Source organism: Bombus huntii, unplaced genomic scaffold (assembly GCF_024542735.1).
Source record: "Bombus huntii isolate Logan2020A unplaced genomic scaffold, iyBomHunt1.1 ctg00000284.1, whole genome shotgun sequence".
Classification (NCBI taxonomy): domain Eukaryota; kingdom Metazoa; phylum Arthropoda; class Insecta; order Hymenoptera; family Apidae; genus Bombus; species Bombus huntii.
Window position 1 is genome coordinate 1 of NW_026099489.1, and position 7,500 is coordinate 7,500.

At 46.3% G+C, this 7,500-nt stretch overlaps 2 non-coding genes across 2 annotated transcripts in view; both read left to right on the plus strand.

The window, feature by feature from the left end:
* Positions 1-2,044: 2,044 nt before the first annotated feature.
* On the plus strand, positions 2,045-3,967 carry LOC126877918 (small subunit ribosomal RNA). Its single transcript, XR_007695450.1, has one exon. It is a non-coding gene; the product is annotated as a small subunit ribosomal RNA (ribosomal RNA).
* Positions 3,968-7,354: 3,387 nt separating this feature from the next.
* The window catches only part of LOC126877915 (5.8S ribosomal RNA), a 155-nt gene continuing 9 nt past the window's right edge, over positions 7,355-7,500 (plus strand). Inside the window, exon 1 of the ribosomal RNA XR_007695447.1 lies at positions 7,355-7,500. This exon is cut by the window's right edge and continues 9 nt beyond it. This is a non-coding gene — a ribosomal RNA (5.8S ribosomal RNA).

Here is a 7,500-nt window from a genome sequence, read left to right on the forward strand (position 1 = left end):
TGGTTTATTTCCGTCCGAGAACGATTTTTAAAAACGGACCTATGCGGCCGGTCGTTCGTACTTAGAAAATTTTCGGACCGAACACTCTTTTTCGATTAATTCGTTAAAAAGCGTTATAACGTACGAATATTTTTCAAGAAATCGTTATAACTCGATAAAATACGTCGGGATTAAGCGTTTATATCGTCGGCAGACGGATATAAAAACGTTTGGACCGACACGACCGGTCGTTGGAACATAGAAAAATTCCGAGCCGGTACGTTGGGACTTAGAAAAATTCCGAGGGCGAAAAAGTTTTTTCGAGTTTATTCGTTAAAAAGCGTTACAAGGTATGAATTTTTTTGCATAAATCGACGTAACTCGACGAAATACGTCGGGATTAATGGTTTATTTCCGTCCGAGAACGATTTTTAAAAACGGACCTATGCGGCCGGTCGTTCGTACTTAGAAAATTTTCGGACCGAACACTCTTTTTCGATTAATTCGTTAAAAAGCGTTATAACGTACGAATATTTTTCAAGAAATCGTTATAACTCGATAAAATACGTCGGGATTAAGCGTTTATATCGTCGGCAGACGGATATAAAAACGTTTGGACCGACACGACCGGTCGTTGGAACATAGAAAAATTCCGAGCCGGTACGTTGGGACTTAGAAAAATTCCGAGGGCGAAAAAGTTTTTTCGAGTTTATTCGTTAAAAAGCGTTACAAGGTATAAATTTTTTTACGGGAATCGTTCTATCTCTATTAAATACGTCGGGATTAAACATTTTTATCGATTTTTTCAAAAAATTAGCGTTCGTCGAACTGACACGACTGGGATATTTTTCTAATTTTTTCGTTAATTAACGTTACAAGGTATATATTTTTTTGCATATTTCTACTTATTTTAACGTATTGTAATTGATTATAAACTTATTTTTTGTCCGTATTCGATAAAAGAGTATGTTTACTGATGCAATTTTTCGGTGAAAAAAAAAATTAATTTTTTGGTAAAAATGCATTTCTATTATGTTAATAAAACGTCTGGTAATGTATTTCGATGGTTGGATATTGGCTTTGTATAGTAGTGATCGAGCGTTCGCGAGACTAAGTTCCAGCGTCCCTTCCGAACGGTACGTTGCTACGGAGGTTTTGCACCGTAAGCGCGCGGCCGCTAGCCCGGCCGGCGCCGGCCTTCCGGCTGGCGCTTTCGTATCTATAAGAGAGACGTCGAGCCGGACGGTTCGGTCGGAACAGCGTTGAGCGCGTGGCTATTCTACGGCCTCGGTTGAGAATTCAGTCACCGCTCCTCGAGTCTTAGTGTATTTTACGCTATTTCTCGACTGTTCCTCCGTTCTCGTTCTGGTTTTTTCTCTACACTGCTGCGCCGCGGGTCGCTGTCCTGGACGTAATGACCAAATATCGTGGCAAGGTTCCCCTGAGTCGGGAAGCTGGTGACCTGTGTGTACGTATTCTAACAAAAATTGTTAGATGCGTGTGTGCTTGTACTAACTGAGCATCGATTCATTCAAAAGAGTATAACCGTCTGCTTTCTATAAAAACTTCTGCTTTCGCAGAAGTATCCGATGAGGCGGTAGGAGCGTACTATCTTTGCGTAGTATGTCTTCTGCCGAAAATGTTCTACCGATTGAAAGAATATTCTTACGGTATGTCCAGCGCGACGCACTGGGATACGCGCTTGTTCGTTCAGCGTGAGGTGCGTATACGTGCTTTACCGCTAAGATATTCTAATAAGTCTTTTTACACGAAGACAGCATTATGGAAATGTTCCTTTAGAAGTACGATTCTAAACATTTTATATAAGACTATGAGAAAGAGAGAGAGAGAAGAGAGGAGGTGGAGTTGAGAATTACAAAGTGGCTGCGAGCGGCGTTCGAAGATTATTACTGAACTATGGGTGTATCTCGAACGTCGCTAGGAGATATATTTTATAGATATATCTATCTTAAGAACGAAAAGTCTCGTCGTACGGTGCTTACGTCCCACCTACGACACGAAGAGAACTTAAACGAAATTTATAAGAATTGTTATACGAATAAGATCCCTGGTTGATCCTGCCAGTAGTCATATGCTTGTCTCAAAGATTAAGCCATGCATGTCTCAGTACATGCCGCATTAAGGTGAAACCGCGAATGGCTCATTAAATCAGTTATGGTTTCTTAGATCATACCTACATTTACTTGGATAACTGTGGTAATTCTAGAGCTAATACATGCAAACAGATTCCGACCAGAGATGGTAGGAATGCTTTTATTAGATCAAAACCAATCGGTGGCGGATGGCTCGTCTGTCCGTCCATCGTTTGTTTTGGTGACTCTGAATAACTTTGTGCTGATCGCATGGTCATCTAGCACCGGCGACGCATCTTTCAAATGTCTGCCTTATCAACTGTCGATGGTAGGTTCTGCGCCTACCATGGTTGTAACGGGTAACGGGGAATCAGGGTTCGATTCCGGAGAGGGAGCCTGAGAAACAGCTACCACATCCAAGGAAGGCAGCAGGCGCGCAAATTACCCACTCCCGGCACGGGGAGGTAGTGACGAAAAATAACGATACGGGACTCATCCGAGGCCCCGTAATCGGAATGAGTACACTTTAAATCCTTTAACGAGGACCAATTGGAGGGCAAGTCTGGTGCCAGCAGCCGCGGTAATTCCAGCTCCAATAGCGTATATTAAAGTTGTTGCGGTTAAAAAGCTCGTAGTTGAATCTGTGTGTCACAGTGTCGGTTCACCGCTCGCGGTGTTTAACTGGCATTATGTGGTACGTCCTATCGGTGGGCTTAGCTCCTCGCGGGCGGTCCAACTAATATCCCATCGCGGTGCTCTTCACTGAGTGTCGAGGTGGGCCGATACGTTTACTTTGAACAAATTAGAGTGCTTAAAGCAGGCTACCTTCGCCTGAATACTGTGTGCATGGAATAATGGAATAGGACCTCGGTTCTATTTTGTTGGTTTTCGGAGCCCCGAGGTAATGATTAATAGGGACAGATGGGGGCATTCGTATTGCGACGTTAGAGGTGAAATTCTTGGATCGTCGCAAGACGGACAGAAGCGAAAGCATTTGCCAAAAATGTTTTCATTAATCAAGAACGAAAGTTAGAGGTTCGAAGGCGATCAGATACCGCCCTAGTTCTAACCATAAACGATGCCAGCCAGCGATCCGCCGAAGTTCCTCCGATGACTCGGCGGGCAGCTTCCGGGAAACCAAAGCTTTTGGGTTCCGGGGGAAGTATGGTTGCAAAGCTGAAACTTAAAGGAATTGACGGAAGGGCACCACCAGGAGTGGAGCCTGCGGCTTAATTTGACTCAACACGGGAAACCTCACCAGGCCCGGACACCGGAAGGATTGACAGATTGATAGCTCTTTCTTGATTCGGTGGGTGGTGGTGCATGGCCGTTCTTAGTTGGTGGAGCGATTTGTCTGGTTAATTCCGATAACGAACGAGACTCTAGCCTGCTAAATAGACGTAACTTATGGTATCTCGAAGGCCCCCGGCTTCGGTCGGTGGGTTTTTACTACCAACGTACAAACAAATCTTCTTAGAGGAACAGGCGGCTTCTAGCCGCACGAGATTGAGCAATAACAGGTCTGTGATGCCCTTAGATGTTCTGGGCCGCACGCGCGCTACACTGAAGGAATCAGCGTGTTTTCCCTGGCCGAAAGGCCCGGGTAACCCGCTGAACCTCCTTCGTGCTAGGGATTGGGGCTTGCAATTATTCCCCATGAACGAGGAATTCCCAGTAAGCGCGAGTCATAAGCTCGCGTTGATTACGTCCCTGCCCTTTGTACACACCGCCCGTCGCTACTACCGATTGAATGATTTAGTGAGGTCTTCGGACTGGTGCGCGGCCAATGTGATAAGCATTGCCGATGTTACCGGGAAGATGACCAAACTTGATCATTTAGAGGAAGTAAAAGTCGTAACAAGGTTTCCGTAGGTGAACCTGCGGAAGGATCATTAACGATACGATACCAAAAGAATTTGACTTGAACACATATAAAAACTATGAAATATATATCACAATGGTCGGTAAGGAGCCGTACTCCTCCTGTATCGACGAAAGTATATACGACGTATTAACAAGCTATATACTTTAACAAACGAAAACGCCAGGGAGCTTGGCAACCTCCGTTGGCACGAATAGAAATATTCTTAAGGAGGAGACGACCCTCCAGCTACGGAATTATACGAAGAGAAGGTGGCACTCTCTCTCGATCATCGGGATGAAGAGATATATATATACAAGTATAAAAACGAAATGCGAATGAAACTTATTCGAGGCGCCTGCGTGAGGTCGTAAACAGAAAGACCCGCCGTCTCCGAATAAAACATATAACATATAATATATATATATATGAAATTCTAATAAAAGGGAACTCTAGCTTCGAAAGAGCCAACAAAAGTTAAGGCTCGATATCAAACGAAAAAATTACGATGGAAACCAGGTGTAAAGAGAAATGCAGTCGTGGCGCCTGCGAGAGGCCGTACACAGAAAGACCCGCCGTCACGATCTCGTATTTCGTATTTGCATCGTGGAAACCGTACAAACGAAATATAAAAGTCCATGCAAACTAATAAGAAAATCTCTAAAGTGCCTCGTGTCGGAGTGATCATGCTCGCCTATTCTCTTCTATGTTTCGTGGTCTGTGTTGCGTTTGTTCTCCTCCTAGCAACGGGACATATCGAAGACTCCTCTTTGGGATCGAACGAAGCGTCTAGAACGAGTCGACGAGAGCGAAAGAACTTGTAGCGAGTCGCGCAGAGCGAAAGGATACCGATATACATCTTCGAAGGTTCTCTTCGAAGATCCATGGATACCTTCTGCGTCGACTTCTCTCGTCTCTTTCATCGAAACTCTCGTCGTTCTCGAAACGTGCTTCCTACCCAAAGGGCGTGTGCTCTTCGTATGTCGTTTCGTTCGAAATAACGAAACCACGTGTAACATACTCGTGGATCGGGTAACCTAGAACGAAGACGCATCGCGTGGATGTTGGCCCGCTATGCGACGATGACCGATGATGATGATGATGATGATGATGATGATATGATGATGATGTCGATGTCGACGACGACGACGATGAAGACGATGTGTAGCAACGATTCGTAACTAGTCTAGCCGAAGTTCGTTCAGAGGGGAACGCCGCCGGCTTCGAAGCCTCGATGTCGTGAGTCGGACACCCGTGCCGTCGCTAGAGTTTTTCAAACTCTGCTTCTGGATATTGGGACGAAAGACCGCTCGAGGACGACGACAGCCGTGCGTGCGTATCCCATCGAATTTTTTTTACACCACCTGAACGAGACTAAAGTTTCGTCTAGTTGATCGTCTACCGTCGCATAATGTATATTATATACCGTTCAGAGGGGACCGGCTGTCTATCCTCGTTGTCGTGAGTCGGACACCCGTGCCGTCGCTAGAGTTTTTCAAACTCTGCTTCTGGATATCGGGACGAAAGACCGCGCGAGGACGACGGATGCGAGTCCCATCGAATTTTTGACTTACACACTACCTGAACGAGACTTAAAGTTTCATATTATATACCGTTCAGAGGGGACCGGCTGTCTATCCTCGTTGTCGTGAGTCGGACACCCGTGCCGTCGCTAGAGTTTTTCAAACTCTGCTTCTGGATATCGGGACGAAAGACCGCGCGAGGACGACGGATGCGAGTCCCATCGAATTTTTGACTTACACACTACCTGAACGAGACTTAAAGTTTCATATAATATACCGTTCAGAGGGGACCGGCTGTCTTTCCTCGTTGTCGTGAGTCGGACACCCGTGCCGTCGCTAGAGTTTTTCAAACTCTGCTTCTGGATATCGGGACGAAAGACCGCGCGAGGACGACGGATGCGAGTCCCATCGAATTTTTTATTTACACACTACCTGAACGAGACTTAAAGTTTCATCCAGTTTGTCGTCTATCATCGCATATATAATATACCGTTCAGAGGGGACCGGCTGTCTATCCTCGTTGTCGTGAGTCGGACACCCGTGCCGTCGCTAGAGTTTTTCAAACTCTGCTTCTGGATATCGGGACGAAAGACCGCGCGAGGACGACGGATGCGAGTCCCATCGAATTTTTGACTTACACACTACCTGAACGAGACTTAAAGTTTCATATAATATACCGTTCAGAGGGGACCGGCTGTCTTTCCTCGTTGTCGTGAGTCGGACACCCGTGCCGTCGCTAGAGTTTTTCAAACTCTGCTTCTGGATATCGGGACGAAAGACCGCGCGAGGACGACGGATGCGAGTCCCATCGAATTTTTGATTTACACACTACCTGAACGAGACTTAAAGTTTCATCCAGTTTGTCGTCTATCATCTCATATATAATATACCGTTCAGAGGGGACCGGCTGTCTATCCTCGTTGTCGTGAGTCGGACACCCGTGCCGTCGCTAGAGTTTTTCAAACTCTGCTTCTGGATGTTGGGACGAAAGACCGCGCGAGGACGATGGATGCGTGTCCCATCGAATTTTTGATTTACAAGACACACACTACCTGAACGAGACTAAAGTTTCATCGAGTTTATCATCGCATAACCCGTTCGGAGGGGACCGGCTGTCTATCCTCGTTGTCGTGAGTCGGACACCCGTGCCGTCGCTAGAGTTTTTCAAACTCTGCTTCTGGATATCGGGACGAAAGACCGCGCGAGGACGATGGCTGCGAGTCCCATCGAATTTTTGTTTTTTTTTTTTTTTTTTAAAGAAAAAACACCACCCGAACGGAGATGTGTTCTATCTTTCGTCGATTTTTCATGCTTTCAGTCGGTCGCGTGGTCGCCATCCGTTCGGAGGGGATCGCCGGCTTCGAAACCTCGATGTCGTGAGTCGGACACCCGTGCCGTCGCTAGAGTTTTTCAAACTCTGCTTCTGGATATTGGGACGAAAGACCGCTCGAGGCGGACGGCCGCGCGAATCCCATCGAATCTTTACTATCACCCGAACGATGGAGAGATGCACGCGCGCTGTTTCTTGAATAATTGGACGAGAGAGTAGAATCAAACACATATATAACATGGGCTAGCCACCGTGCTTACTCGTTCGCGAGATCGTGTGCTGTACAGAGGATTCAGAATCGGGTGTATATATCCCCGTCGTTTCCTGACGAACGGAGCTTCGATCTCGATGGTTGTTATATATCATAATGTACTTTACGCCCGGCCGGCGAACGCGCGTATCTTCGCGCGTTCGTCGTTTTCTTTTTTTTTCGAACGTTTTTGTGTCGTCAATCCTATGGCGACTTCTGCGCGTTCGATTCCCGTTGGTCGAACGTGACGGAACTCGGCTTCGCTAGAACCGAGAAGAGTACATTTGAGTATTGAACTGTTGTAAATTTATAAAAGATTACCCTGAACGGTGGATCACTTGGCTCGTGGGTCGATGAAGAACGCAGCTAATTGCGCGTCAACGTGTGAACTGCAGGACACATGAACATCGACATTTCGAACGCACATTGCGGTCCACGGATACAATTCCTGGACCACGCCTGGC